Source organism: Falco biarmicus, chromosome 7 (genome assembly GCF_023638135.1).
Source record: "Falco biarmicus isolate bFalBia1 chromosome 7, bFalBia1.pri, whole genome shotgun sequence".
NCBI lineage: Eukaryota > Metazoa > Chordata > Aves > Falconiformes > Falconidae > Falco > Falco biarmicus.
Window position 1 is genome coordinate 49,678,475 of NC_079294.1, and position 15,357 is coordinate 49,693,831.

General features: G+C 41.0%; 2 protein-coding genes across 13 annotated transcripts in view; one reads left to right on the forward strand and one right to left on the reverse strand.

Annotated features, from left to right (window-relative positions):
* Positions 1-2,990, reverse strand: part of HMG20A (high mobility group 20A) — a 43,758-nt gene extending 40,768 nt beyond the window's left edge. Inside the window, exon 1 of one of the 8 annotated variants that reach the window (XM_056346138.1) lies at positions 2,970-2,990. The gene's annotated coding sequence lies outside the window, so the exon portion shown is untranslated. Of the gene's footprint in view, positions 1-2,670; positions 2,799-2,830; positions 2,851-2,969 lie in introns of those variants that run through there. The other 7 variants (XM_056346136.1, XM_056346139.1, XM_056346135.1 and 4 more) reach the window with 7 other exon arrangements.
* Positions 2,991-3,177: 187 nt separating this feature from the next.
* PEAK1 (pseudopodium enriched atypical kinase 1) overlaps positions 3,178-15,357 on the forward strand; it is a 119,970-nt gene continuing 107,790 nt past the window's right edge. For 4 of the 5 annotated variants that reach the window (XM_056345552.1, XM_056345551.1, XM_056345554.1 and 1 more), the window contains exon 1: positions 3,179-3,352. The gene's annotated coding sequence lies outside the window, so the exon portion shown is untranslated. Of the gene's footprint in view, positions 3,353-15,357 lie in introns of all 5 variants that reach the window. The other variant, XM_056345556.1, reaches the window with a different exon arrangement.

Below are 15,357 nucleotides of genomic sequence, written 5' to 3' on the forward strand. Positions count from 1 at the left end.
GGCCCCCAAACAAATCCTATTTAATCAACGAGAAGCACTTCCCATGGAAAGCTGAGTTTGCTTTGGCATGTGAGAAGATACACCTAGCTAACTCGGCACACTTTGATACTGACCCTTTATTTAAATACAGTGAACAGATATGCATTCACAAAGAAAGCTTACAAAGTTAACTTGAACACACCAGTTTACAATTTTCCCAACTCCTGTGCTCTGATACCAAGTATAACTTCATGATGGGAGTACAAAGCAAAAATATAGTTCACAGTCACTGCTCTCATTAAGAAATCTAGCAGCGCCAGGGAGATCAGCACATCTTCTCAGTTCTCTGCACGGTCCCTGTCCAGCAGACACAGAAAGCCTGGGCTTGTCAAGGGAAGATGTACTACAAGAACAAACACTGGAAGACAGTAAGAATCTCTCTCCTCTTGATTTCTTTATGGCAAAGCAGAATTTGTTAGTCACCTCCTAACAGGTACATATAAAAGAGCTGAACCCTAACCTCAGGTGCTAAAGAAAACATTATTGTAAGAAACATGATTCTCTTCTCCCTTTTCCGAGCCATAAAGGTACCCTCCATGCCCCACCATGAGCAACCACAGGAAAAACACATTCAATTTACAATCAAGATGGTGGGGTCAGATCACATATCTTCAGGTTTTCTATTTTGAAAACTGCTAGTATCCTATACAAGAGCTAACTGAGAATTTCAAGACTAATCTGGATATTCTGCTTTAGCCATTTCTAAGTCTAGATCTCCTCAGAATTAGTAATCTCAACTTCTGTTTTGAGACATGCGCCAGATTTCTAAGGACAGAAAAAAATATTTTCTCAACTTCCTGGACTCTAAAGTTACAGTATTTACTAGCAACTGGTACAGTTTTAGAAATGCCAAGTACTTCATCACTTCTAACAAACATATAACATAGGTATGTAAGAAAACAAAAAAAGATAGAACATCATTTAACTAGTATCTTCAAATATCAGTTTGTGTCCCTACACATATGGCCTGGATTTTTTTAAAAAAACAACAAGCCACAAAAAACCCACAAACCCAACAGGTCACGAAAACAAATTCCCTGTTTTCAACAGCCAGTTATGTACATATTCTTATGAAATTAAGAATAATTCCTTCACCGTAATATACATAAACTTGTTAGAGTACGGTTCCCCCAAACTACTGTGCCCATCAGACACCAAGTGGCCTTACTCAAGCTTAGTCCACCTAGAGAACTTACTTTCCACAGAAAAGAACAACGCTTTCAAAAATCTAACAAGACTTTACCTGCTAAAAAAGGCAATAATTGTGAACCAATTAAAAAGTTTTCCTTTAAGCGGCACTGGCACCGACATAACTCCCAGCTTCTACTTGCTTAGAAGAGAGTAGTCCTGACAAATTATGAACCCTAAGTGCTCTGGAGCAGCAGCTGCTGAAGTGGGTCACACATGCAAGATAATCCACTGAGGTGTGGGAGGAAAATATTTTTCTTAACACTGATACATAATATTTTTAAATAATGCTTATTTCATCTTTTTCTGATCCCTTCTTAATTTCTGGGTTTGAGTATGTTGTATATTCAAAGTATGTTTTTGATCATATAACGTACGATACACAGTAGTACCTGTATATAACTGATAAATCAATAAACATACTGGGGATGCATGCTGAAAAGGTGTTCTTTTTGCAGATAGCCATATGCAGCCAAAAAAATTGGGAGGCCACAATTCCATAGCAGAAGCTCCCTTTCCCTGTTAACAGGACTTCCCTGTTTTTCTACAGGGAAAAAGAGGATTTATATTTGTCCTGCCTTCCCTCGTTTTCCTAGATTGCAGTAAATTAACAGAAAGGTACACGGATCTTTCCCACTCACACAATGATTTGGGGGTTCTTTTATTAGAACGCCTCCAACAGCCAGCTCGACGTCTAGTCCTACATCTCTTCAAAGGTCCAGCACCATAACTATACTAATCGGTTCCACTTTGCTTCTGGAAGGGAGGATGAGCTCAGTTTCACTCCAGTGTTGGGATTTCAGAGGGTCTGAATGAATGGCGCCTCAAAAGGCACATGGCTTCAGTGTCTCAATTGTAGGGCTAAGGCTTTTTTTTTTGCCACCTCAACCATACGAAACTTAAGGTTTCCTCAGGAACAGGCAACTTAATGTGAAAGCCTATTACTGGAAAGGTGTATCAGAAAACCATACAGCGATAAACGACCTGCTTGGCAAGGGAACATTAAGCGGACACGATAAAACAACAAATACACAGAATTAAAGACCATCAAATATCATTAACTCTTATCGCTTTGCGAGAACCGAGAGAAAAGATAAGGGTTACAAAGAAGAACATGGGAAGTCAAGTGCCTAGACCCTTACCCAGCTCTTCCCTCTCACCCAACACGAGCTCTGGTGGGCCTCCCCAGTCCCCCTCACCGGCGGGCTGCCAGCAAACAGGCAGCCGGCCGGCAAGCCCGGGGCGCAGGGAAGGCGGGAGGCCGGCAGCGAAGCTTGCCAGGCCTGGCCACCGAGGAAGGCCGGCGTCAGGCCGCCAGCAATGCCGCGAGGGGGACCGCTCCCCGTTGCCCACCGCGGCAGGAGCGAAACACCCACCAACCCCCTTTCCCCACCCCGGGCAAGAAGAAGGGGGAGAAAAGGGCCCGTCGCCCTCCCTACTGACCTGCCGAAGGCAGCTCTGCTGCAGGACCGAGGGTGGCCCGGCAGAGCCCGCTCCCCTCAGCCCGCGCAGCCACTGCCACCACCCTCACGCGTACGGCCGCCTTACCGCTCACCTAGCCCGCCCGGATCTCTCCGCTCACGCCTCAGCGCGGCCCTCTCACCTCTACCGGAGACACACGTCAGGAGAACGCCCAAGCCAGGCCAGAAACACTCTCCGCCGCGCCGCGCCACGCCACGCCACGCCCCCCCGCCTCCCCCTACCCAGCAGCCCAACACGGAACGGGAATTCAAACAACACACCGGGACTACTTTCTCTCTGCAGGCGGAAGCACACGGTCTGCGCGCGCTGCACCCCGAGACCATTTTAAAGCGCCGAGCGGCGCGCAGGTCAGGAGGCATGCTGGGAGTTGTAGTCTTCCCGTGTCAGCCTCGCTCGCCTGGCAGCGCCCCTGCGCTGCTCCCCAGCCAATAGGCGGCCTCGCCGCACAACCGGGCGGGAGGGGGCGCGGCCGGCGGCGGCCGGAGTTAGTTGTTGCGCGCGGGCGTGGCGGTCGCAGCCCCGTCCCGGGAGTCGGCCCCTCTCCGGGGCCCGCCGGTCGTGGGAGCCGCTCCTGACAAAGCCTCTTCGGCGCAGCCGCCGCCTGCCCGCGGGAGGCACCGCGGGGCTGGGGAGCCCCTGCCAGGTGAGGGGCCGGGGCGAGTCCGGGGACGAGAGGGGGGTGATGGCCCCTCTCGCTGTGAGGGGCGGCCGGGCGGCGGCTCGGGTTTCCTCAGGGCGGCCCCGGGTCGGGGCACTGAGAAGAGGGCCCGGCGGGGTGTGAGGGGAGCGGCCAGGCGCAGCTGCCGCCTGGCTGCTCGTCCCTCCTAAGAGGGTCCTGCCGGTGCCCTTCCTGCCCCGCCGCCCCGGCCTGCTGCGGCCCCGGTGCCGCCGAGCCCGGCCAGCGCTGGCAGCCGCTGCGGGGCCGCGCGACGCCCTGGCCCCCGGCTGCGGGCTGGGCCCCCGGGTCTCCGCCCCGACACCGCGGGGCCCGCGGCGGCCGGGACGTTCCGTGGCGTGGTCCTGCGCCCTGCGGGGGAGCGCTGCGCGACTCGGAGCTGACACCTTCTAGGAATTTCACGATGATAAAGCTGCTGTAGGTGTTGGGTGGATGCTGTCCCTATCGGGGCTCTGTCCTCACTCTGTTATTACCGCGGATTCCTGACTTAGAAGGCTTTGCCTGTCAGCGTATACGTGCGTAGCTACATTCCATGCTCCTTTCAGGCTTTCGGTGCTTCCTGTTTTGGACTCTCAGATGAGTCGTTTTGTTTGCCTGTTCTTATTGCGGGTGAAGTTGAGACTAGGCTGGAAAGGCTGGGATTTGAATCGGAGCAGCAAGTGGAACGGTGTAAATGCATTGCAGTGATTATTTGCTTATCGGGCAGCTGGTATGTAACACAGAATGGCCAGGCTGCTCTTAGGTGAGCACAAGGAGGAGGAGCATTGCCTGGTGGATCTCTGACCTCGAATTTAATAGGGGTCCCTTCTCAGGGAACATAACTTCTGTTGGCTTTAGGTCTCTGATGTTTTATTTCGCAGAGCTTGTTTTTCATTCTTCTTTAATCACTTCCTAAGAGGCTCCAAAGATTTTCCCCTTACTTGTGGCCCTAAGTCTGTCCGGTGTCTGCTAAAGCGCTTTATTCTCGGATATTCAGGGGGAAAATAATACACAAGTTATGTGGGCAGGAAGGAAAGAACACACTGTTGTTCTAGGGTCCAAGACTTTATGGGATTCCAATAATTAGGTTCTATACTTAGAAAGTTAAACTGGTACAAAATTGCCAGCTGAACAGCTACCTTTGCTAAGCTTTAGGTGCATTTAATTCTTTGTGACTTTTGACTTGCAACCTCATCTAGACAGTTTGATTACAGTGGTGTAGCAGAGCAGGAAATACTTGTAGATATTTTATGTTGTCATTTTGGCTAGTTAGAGCTCTTAATCTGGTTTCACACTGGATGAAAAGGTTTTGTCTGTAAAGTAGCTAAGATGATTTATCCAGACAAAGTATATTCCTGGAAGAGCTACTGTTCCAGTGTGGTTTCAGGGAAACCTCATTTCGTCCTCTAAAATGTGGAAGTATGCAAGAAGTGAATTACCAATTTTGCCATGAGTAACTTTCCATGGTTAATCTTATCTATTCATTTCATGATGGATTTACCTTTTATTAGCATATCTCACATAGATAACTTAATTTACAGATGCCCTAAATTACTTCCTTGGAGTGTTCCATTTGGCCTGAATGCCTCTTGCTCACCTGAACAGCAGTAGCAGGCAGGGCATGGTTCCCTAGCGGGGCAGGAGGTACCAGCTGCTGAGCAAGGAGCCAGCAGCCTTTCCTGTCTGGCCTTTCTGCTAGTAGGCACTTTCACCCAGCTGCACGCGTGTGGAAACAAGCAACTGATAAGAGAGCAAGCTTTACTCATGGATGCAATCTTTGTATTTCCTTCTATTTTAGAGCATACATTAACCATGTGAATAAATATCTAGTCATTTTGAAAAAACAGCATACCTGATGTATTGCTAAGTCTTATAGCTCCTTCAGTGAAAGGGAGAACAAAGAGGCAAAACACCATTTCAGCTTCTTTGGTAATTTGTGTTTCTGACTTTTCAGCTCTTTAGAAAATCTACTTGCAAACATATTTACCAAAATATGTGTTCTTTGCTATTTACTTTCTAAATAAAGGAATTGGTTGGAATCAATCATTTAAAGAAAAACAAGGGTGTGCGTGTACTGTTTGGCTAAATGGCTTCTAAATGTTTTCTTGCCTAAACAGGGTAATAAAACATTTAGATAACTATTATAAGTCATTGATTAGGCTCACAGACATTGCTAATCGCTGTTAACCTTCTGTATCATGCTAGGAAAAATATGAGAAAAGCTGCTATAAGTTAACGAGTTGCAACGTGTTTTTTCCTCTGCCTTGTTGCTGAATTTATGCTCCAGTGTCTCTGCTTCCCTTTTCCTTCTGCATGTTTAGTCTTTGCTCTTAGGTTTCCCCTTTTCCTAGAGCTGCCCCTTATTCCAGTATAGAATCAAGACTCTCCCATCCCTGCTAGTTGCCCATGTTTTCTTTCCCCTTTTCTCTGAAGGGATCCAACTGTTTTACTCCTTGGCACTGCTTTCCTTGTTCTAGTTGCTTTCTGATGAGATCAGATTTCAGGTGGTGGTAAGTAAATAATCCTTTCTCTTTATTATTTTTTTTAATGTATGGCTGTTAGACCCTCTTCTCCCCAGCCATTGAAAAGAGAGCACCAAAGGTCTAAATGGGTTTGCTACGTAGGGATCAGAGATGAGGTCTTTCTCCTGCCAGCTTCCACAGTGTTCCCACTTCCTGTGCGGCTGCAGCTCCCGAGAAATCCTGCCCAGCTGCTCCCTCCCGTGTAGTCGGTGTGTCATAGCTGACATTCAGGTATAGGCAGAACATGGAAATGTGAATGACATGGGTGTAATGAGGAGATAGCACTGCACTTGTGAAAACTGTGAACACTGTGTGATGTGAGAAGAGATCTTAAAGAAAACACCTGACATGGGGAAACATAAAATAAGTCTTATTTTCATATCTTTCTGGTATTAATATGTGATAACTCCAGATATTTTTAACCTACTTGCAATACAAAAATCAGAATCTGTAAAGCATGTTTTGGTTTATTAGTTGAAGCAGTTTTTAAAGAAACAATGTCAAGTTATTTGCAAGCCATATGTAGTGTTTACTGGCTGTTACTGCCAGCCAAAAATCACCAGTGAGGCAAAATCCACTCTATGTAACATGGATCTTGGAGATGCATGGCCTCGGTCTACACCCAAGGGAAAGAGGCTTCAGGTTCTCCATGCTAATACCAGAAAGGGTTGATGGAGCATGGTGCTGCTTTCTATGATTGCAATACTTGTGAGAGTCTCATACAGAGACCTTGTGTGTAGAGTTTTTGTTGGTATTACCAGTTCTCCCACTCTTCTGTGCTCCTGCACATAACCACTGTTTAAGGACTAAGCATTGCACTGGGGATTTATGTTGACCTAAGCCTGAAATGCTTTTGTTTCATTTGTATCAGCACAATAATGTGGACTTTCCATTACTGTAGAGTTTTAAATTTAGGGTGGAAAAATACAGACTGCAAACTGGAATAAAGCTTGCTAGTTAACTTTCCACTATTGTAAAGCAGGGTGAAGTGGAACAAGTAAGTGAACAGTATATACTGAGCTGAATGAGAGCTTTAGTATTTCAGCAGTGCCAGTGACAAGGATAAATGAGTTGGGTTTTACTTGGTAATAATTCTAATTAGTTGTCCAATATTTGAGCTGCAATTTCAATAAATAATGTGGTTTAGTATCTGTAGGCTCTGTTTCCTTTTGGGTTTTCCCAGTCATAAGCAGAAATTATGTGAGAAGAAATGTGACAAATTTTCAGCCTTCCTTTTTCCGTGGATAGATAAGTGGCTGAGTCACTAAAGCAGTTTCTTTCCTCCTATCTCTTTTAAGTGGACCAAGTTGATTTGAGATTGCCTGATCGTTGAAAATGTGAATGGAGGATAACTATGCAGTGAATGTAGCTGAGAGGTCACTTTATTTTTCATGTGGGACCCCATCAGCTATTACAAAAGATACCATGTTAACTTGCTGAGTTACAAAACAGCTTTACCACAGATGTATTTGGGTTTGTCTGTTCAGGTGACACCAAGAAGCATAGAATTTCACAACTCCACTGGAGCCTAGTTTACCATTTCTCTCCTCCCTGTAATCACATATTACTGTGAAGGTTGATTATAAAATCAGTTTCAAACCATACCACTTGGAGAAGTATTTTGTAATCAATCTGTAATTGATTTTTTCCTAGGTCTTTCATTCTGGGGAAAACTGTCACCCTGACTAGATTCCTTTATGTGTGAGTGGAAGAATCCCCAAATAGTAGGTCTGTTAGCAAGTTTGCTACCCATACCTGCTGTATATGGGCCTAGCTTTAACTGAACTGGCTTTTTCATGAAGTATTAGTAGCAGTAACTAAGATTAGTGATGTTTATTGAACATTTTTACTTTGATCATCAAATACTTATGTGTAAATATGGTGTGTAAAAAGTATTTAACAGCATAACTTGTTGTCTGTACCTCAAAATGCCTTCTGAATGCATGGTTCTTCTTGCTTAGGAGTGTTATTCTTAGTTGTCAGCTTTTAGAGCAGGTGATGCTTAATTTCCAGATAAAATTAAATGCTCAGCTTGGGGGGCGGAGGGTTATTTTATCCTTTTAAAGTGCAAAAAATAAATATTACCTTGGAAAGATTTAAAAATGTCTTTCCCTTTGTAAGCTTTATCTCACTTTTTACTTGAGTGATATTTCTGTTAAAAAAACCTCACATGCACTTAAACATCAGTGTTGAAAAATGCTCACATATCTTATTAATGCAGTCACTGTTGACTGCTGGAGGCATTCTTAGCAAACTTTTTAAATAATGGTAAACAAATAAATTTATTTTTATCAACAAATTAAGTATAAAAATAAAAACACTATCAATAAAATAAAATCAGGCTAAATATTGTGGGCTTCTAGAAATACTTGCTTTAGTAACATCTTGTCTGAGACACCAGTTCAGTGTGCTGCTAAAAAGTAAGATCACTGACTTAATAAAGTTAGTGCTATGTCAGAAAATATTGGCTACTAGCCCGTAATTTGCCACATACAGACTTACTGGTGTTTAAGCAGATTTGGATTATTTGATGTAGATTCTATAGGAGACTCTTTACTTGTACATTCACAGTTTGACCTTACATGTTTTGTTTTAAAACCATTAAATAAGTGCAGATCTCAATCCTCAAATGTTTTTTCTTGGATGCATCCTGTATTTATACAGGCCCCTCTACAAAGCTCACCAGAGGAGGAAGACTGTATAATACAAAAGATACAAATTCTGAATGGATATATTTATATCCAGTCTCCCAGCTCTGAGGCTCTGGCTGTCAGAAAAACCTTCATACACATTTAAAAGATGCTTAAATGTACACTATAAACATGAAAAAATATAGGCATCCTTCTACATCGACTTAATGTGTACGGTCTCCTACAGTAAGTCTCTGTACATATCACAGATGCTCTTGTTGTTTTCTCAGCTGTCAAATAGTGTCTTAGTGAATGTCATTGTTTTGTGTTCATACATGTTGGTGTCCTTTCTGTGGGCTTTTTATTAATAATGCAGCAAGAGGAAGGAAGAACAGTTTAGAAAATACATAATTTTCCCCAAAATTGGCTGGTAAATTCAGAAACATGCATGTCTGAAGGTGAGAGTCACTTAAAAATTGTATAGCTCTTGAACCAAAATGGTTTTTTGGTAACTATTAGTCTTTTAGCTCCTTCTTTCTTCAGAGTTTTTCATTTCTACCTTGTATTAGCTCCTAATAGTCTTCTGCAGAGTAACCCCTGGGCTTGTTTGTAATCACATAAAAATCACTGATGCTCTCTGTAAAGGCTCAGAATTACATCAATATTGCTTTAATAAACTTTGAAGTTTAATGAAAACATATACAAGCTCAGAGGAATAAATAATAGTATAGGAGTTTTCCATGGGGGAGTAAGTCATACTGTATAATTGTTTTCCCATTTGCTTTAAGCCTTGCTAATTATTGTGCTCAGCCTCCCCCATTTAGATGCGATAGTTTTGCTTAAAAACAGGTTGCATCATATTCTGCAATCTCAGGCTTCAAGTCTGTAACTATATGGTTAAGGAGTGTGACTCCTACTCTTTGGAATGATCTTTGGAGAAGATAGTTTACAGTGCAAAAGTCATTAAATAAACTGTAGACATTGTGAGTTTTTAGAAGCACGGAGATAGCTCATAGTAAAGATGTGGAGAATGTGGGGCACGTGAAAACTCTCAATGTGATCAGTTACATATGCTTTGATTGTCCAACAGTTTGTAGTTTCTTGTAGTCAGGGGAACAACTCACTGAACCTGGTGTTAAATTTGCATCGAGGGCATAAATATTTACTATTTTAGAACTTTATATCTGCAAAATTGAATTTTCATACTATGGTATGTTTTTTAAATTTTGTTTAAAGGAATGGAATATCAGATTATTAGCAAAACAGCCTCAAACCTGCTCTGCTACTAATGAAACTATCAGTAATGTATCTTTCGAGTGTAACAGCAAAATATTGAAAGTATTGTGGCAGGCCTGTTTAAAATGAGGCAGACTTATATTTAAAGGTTGCTGTCTCTATCTAGAAAAGATTGCTTGGGAAGTGCAGAAAACGAAGGTGTGTTAGGACAGAGCTTGCTGAAGCTTGAAGGGCTCCTGCGCCTATGAATTTTGCCTAGTAGGTATTTCTTGTACAGCAAAGGCAGTATCCCTGTTAGAAAATGTCAGTACAAGCAGAGTATAATGTACATTTCATTTACCCTGTAATCTATGTTGGTTCTGGCAGCGGTATCATAATTGTCATCTTGCTCCATGAACCTGTTGGCAGGTAGGGTGCTGGTTCATGGTTCCTTACAAGTTAACCCACTTACCATCTTCAAGTGGGAGCAAATCTCTTCCAAAGGTAGCTCTTTCAGGAGAGTTGTTCAGAAGGAATGATGCACTCTGGTATATAAAGTACCCGGTTTTAGCAGTAGAGAGAGATACTGTTAGTAACAGTTGCCATGAAAAACCTCCTGCAACAGCTTGCAGGTTTAAGGTGAGATTGCAAAGCAGTTAGACTGAGATTCCTCAGCTGCACTGAAGCTTTAGGCAGGGTGAGTTCTCCTGTGTTCTGTGTAATTACATCTCTTTCTGGTGGTTGGAATGTGAGAAGTGTTTTGCTTGCTTGTGTGGTTGCTTTCAAAGAGAGAAGCTGAAGCAGGTTGCTTTCTGATTGATATTGCCACTCAGCATCAGTATGATATTCAATAAATACAATGTTGCAAATCATACTAGGTTGCATAATAATGTAAATGGCAAGAAGTGGCGCATTAAAAAAGTGCCTAGTTTTCACACCCACACCCTCTTTTTTTTTTTACAAGGTTATATCTTTTTCTTTGTAGTGTGTAATGATGATAACATTGCAGGCTTTTTTCCTACTCTGCCTTTTGCAGATTGACTTCATTGCTTATGGTTGTGCATTATCGTTGTGTATCAGTGTAAATCAACAGTGCTATTCCTGAACAATGGAGATAACTGACAGACCTTTTGAAGCCATATCTGTAGACTGAGAGACAGTGCTGTGTATCAGCATGTTGAAAAAGATAACTGGCATGGGTTATCAGGGGGTTCTGCTCACCCCCCCTACAGAGGAGAGTATGGAAAAGGCTGTGTAATAATATTTTCTAAAACATTTATGTGCAGCTGCCAGGGCAGTTGATGGAAGGTTCATGCATACACTAATAATTCTTACAAGAAATAACAGTAAACAGGTGAAATCCCAAAGCAACAGCATTTAAATGTAACAGGGAATTAGATTTATTAAGATTTCAAATGTTACATAGTTGAGTCTGTCCGTCCCCCCTGACCGCCCCTCCAGAGTACCTGCAGTTCTTTGCATATTAAGTCATGGTATGTCTACATGGAAAGCTGTCTTTGGGTGCCTTCATATAAAAGTTAATAAACGTCCAAACAAAGTGAAATCTGTAGAAAGCAGAAGGGAATATTAATTCATATAATAAGTAATATTGTCTTCGGAGGCAAGACTGGTGAAAGGGGGTTGTAACTTCAGCTGGCAGTCCCTGAAATTCTTACATGGATAAGATGCTGAAATTGTTTTTATGTTGCGCTGGCTAAAAGTGTTGGTGCATTTTTTTCATCAAATAAGCCACAAAAAAAGGTTGAAAATATATTGGAAAAATAAGAAACTAGTATTGATTCATATAGTTGCAGTGATTGTGCTGCATGCAGATAGTTGAGTTGTGGATTAAAAAAATCATTGAACTAGTGAAATAACCGAAAATCAATATCGGCTTCTAAACAAGTGTACGCTGAAAGACATAGTATTGCTATGTTTTTAGTGTATACATTATAGAGGAGCATTCATCATCATAGTCTTGTATCGAAGTGAGTCTACAGCAGATGGTTGTGGCTTCTTGGATTTCTCTTGCTTGTTATGAGATGCTTGTCCATTCAAAATTGTATTTTAAGTGATGTGGCAACTATTTTGATTGTAATTTAAAACCTTTATTTCTTTCACATTCATAAAAGGGAGACAATAGAAGGTTTCTTGTTACTTTTATTTGACTTTCTCCTGCCAGTTTATGAAATGTAACTTAGGTATTTTAAAGATGTAGATCCCAGCTACTTTTAACTCGGTTGATGTTGCCACATGGTTCAAGGTTTCTTTTCCATCAGTTTTTCCATGAGCTCTCCCAGAAGTTTCAGGGGTAACTGTTCTGCAGGGAAGGTAATTGTGTATTGGATAGATGTGTGTTCATTGGATGATGCACTGTAAAAATCTGCCCTGCTTGTATAATCTGATTAAAGTTCTGAAAAATGATTTCCAGTGGACATTTAAAGGCCTGGGCAACTTCTGTATCCTAGCAGTAATCAGTGTGGGACTTGCTGTCTCATAGGTGCATTTGCAGTCATCAGTCTAACAGTTTTTCTTGAACATGCTTGAGTTTTTTTTTTTCTTGGCAGTGGGTTTACGATCTGGTTTAGAAGAGAGAGCTGTCACACTACAAAGAAGAAACTGTTACTTTGAGAGACGAACTAAAGCTGAATTTGTATTCTGACAGCTTAAAAAGTACAAGGAAGAATGGACGGACATTCATATCTTCACAAGATGCCTTTCTTGGGCTGATAAGGAACATGCTTTATACATTCCATTAACTGAACTTTTTTGAATCTTTTGGTGTATGTGACAGTGTCATTTAAGAATAGAAAATATGCAGAGAACAAAAGGGATAGAATTCTAGAAATTGAGCAGTGCCTGAAAAATCAGAAATCTAGCCTTTAGTATAAGGAAAAAAATTGAAATCTAACACTGCCACTTCTTTCCTGAGAGAAAAATGATGGTTTCTTATTATTAAGATAACTATTTTTCTAAATACTGCTTTGCTAATTGGGGCAACCCATATGCATCTGCACTGTTTTACAGGGTAACCTGTGATAAGCGTTCCCTTTTTGAAAAACTGTACACAATATGTAAATAGAGGGAACATAATCTCTTCTGCCACTTTAAGATCTGTTGGAATATATTTCTTTTGAAAGTTTTTTGCATGTTTTTCAGATGAGTGACTCTCTCGAGCTTTTTATTACGTAATGTTTATGTTTTTAAAGTTTTGAGCATGACCTCAGGTTTTTATTTGGGTTTTAGTAAAGTATTTGCTGCTTGTAGCCCTGTAAAACCTGAGAGATTTTCCTGTCTTCTAGCTCTGAGACCTATAGTCTCCCACAGTTCATATGGGAGGCTTAAACATGCAGTCTTTTGAGTAGAAAATATTCTCTTTAGTACTTTTATAATTCAAAATCATTGGAATTTGCTCTGTATAAAATTATAACTTCCTGAGAAGATACTGGCACACAGTGTGGAAGCTGTTGAGTAATTTAAACAAAAGTTCCAAAAACTGTTTTCTATGCTTTATTTCTTCTGTCACCTCATAGTTAGAGGCTAGTGGACAAACCAGATTTGGGGCTGAAGGGCCTGCTTTGCATCTGGCAAAAAGGCAATGACTTAGAAAAAAGAATGTCTTTTGCGGGGAGAATCAAAAATCATTCTTGAACTGAAGAAACAATTTTTGGAGTCTTATTTTGTTGTTTGGCTCTGCAAGCTAGTCAATTCTGGCACTTTAATATACCAACTTCTAATTCATATCTTCTGATATATTTGTAATGTTATAGAAAACTGTTATTAACAGATTCATTCAGTATTTGTAAAAGTTAAGGTATATAATTTCTCTTTGTTGTTGAAGAGGACTCTGATTGTAAGTATCTTTGGACACGTGATCATTCTACACTACATTGTTCTGAATCCACTGGTTAAGAAAATATTTCTATCCCAAAAACAACTTAGTGTTATTGTGAAGAAATATATTTTGCAAACTTTCATTTAAAGAGACTATTTTTAGTGTTTTCAGACTGAGAACTGTGTGTCAGAGTTCAAAGTTTTCTGGATATGTATATATACATCTTACAGGCATTTTTGATGAAGCGGCTATTAATGCTGTTTTAGGAAGTAATGTTAAATTTCTGTTTACATTCATATTTCAGGAAGAGTTCATTTCTATGGGCATAGTGCAGTAGAAGGTAATGGTGATTTAAAACCTCCTTATAGCAGTTTCACTGTCTTGGGGGTGTGACTAAAGTTCCTATTTCTTTCCAGAAGTTTAGTCTGGCTTTGGTTCACTAAAATTTTTTTTCTTTAAAGTGCTGGTGGAGGAAACATTTAATGAGCATCCTAGCTGTCTGTGCATGGGAAGCAGATAGGCAGTAGTGTGAAATGGCTTTTTTAATCATCTCCAATCAAAATCCAATACTCCATAATACACTGATTTAACAAATAAGAGAACTAAAAGCTTGCCTGAAGTTTGTTATTCAAGTGTTAACAAAAGAACCCAGAACACTGTCATAGTTCTACTCACTTTGCTAACTCAGCCTTTTGAAAACAGCTATGGTAAATATTTTAGTTGCCATAATACAGTATGGGTATGTCTTTTGACCTCAGCAGTTAGGCTGGGTTAGGCTTCTGTTTCTAAAAGCTTCTAAGTCTTTAGCTCAAATGGTAAAGATTTATGGCTGTATATCACAAAGTGTATTTCTAGAGGCTTATCCTGGCACTGCTATGTTTTGATTTTGTAACTGTTGTATTGTCATCTTTCTTGTGTAACTTGATGTCCAAGCACATGCTAGGTCATGTGTTATTGTCTGTTCAGAGCAGCCATATGTTTTGCTAGTTAAATATTCCTCTCTGTGAGTTGGAACAGCCACACTGCATATCAGAAGCTTGCAGTCAAACCTGCCGAGGAGTGTTTACTTTTCTCATGACTGAATACTTAAAGTTACCATGTTATTTGGGAGTAAGCTTTGGAATTAATTTGTGTTGTTCAGCAACAGAAGAAACTTGGAAACTGGGATGATGTTTGGTTTGTTGCTTAGTTTTCAGAGTGTTCTAGTTAGAAATTTCAATTTTAACGCAGAAGAGCTTTTGCTGCTTCTAGAGCATGGAAGAGCCTGCCTTTAAACTCCCAAGTCAGAGACTTTAAGGAAGCCTCTTTTTTTTTTTTTTCTTACAGGTTTCATCATTGACCATAAGATCACTTTTTCCATTATTTGTGACAAGGGATCAGTTTGTCTGCAAAACAGTAAAATGCATTCAGGTCTTTCGGTATTTTCAGGTCATGACTAAAGCTTGATGGGAATGATTGGCAGAATGACATGTGCCCATAATTTTTTTAAATGCTCCTTAATATATACTGAAATCTAAAATAGGGCATAGTGTTCACAACAGAATGCTGATGTGACAGAAATTGACAATGCAAACATTCTCACTTGTGGAGCTGAATTAGCTGGAACCAGCAACCAAAAAGGCAAAGTGGAAATACTGTTGTCTGCAACATTTGGTAGCAATGATCTGCATTAAAGTAACTTGGTGAAATTAATTGAAGCTGTTTGTAATTTCTTTTGCATAGCAGTTTTCATGTTTGCATGGCAGTCTTATTTTGCAGCAAGAAAATTAGGCTTTTTCTGCACTGAGGTTT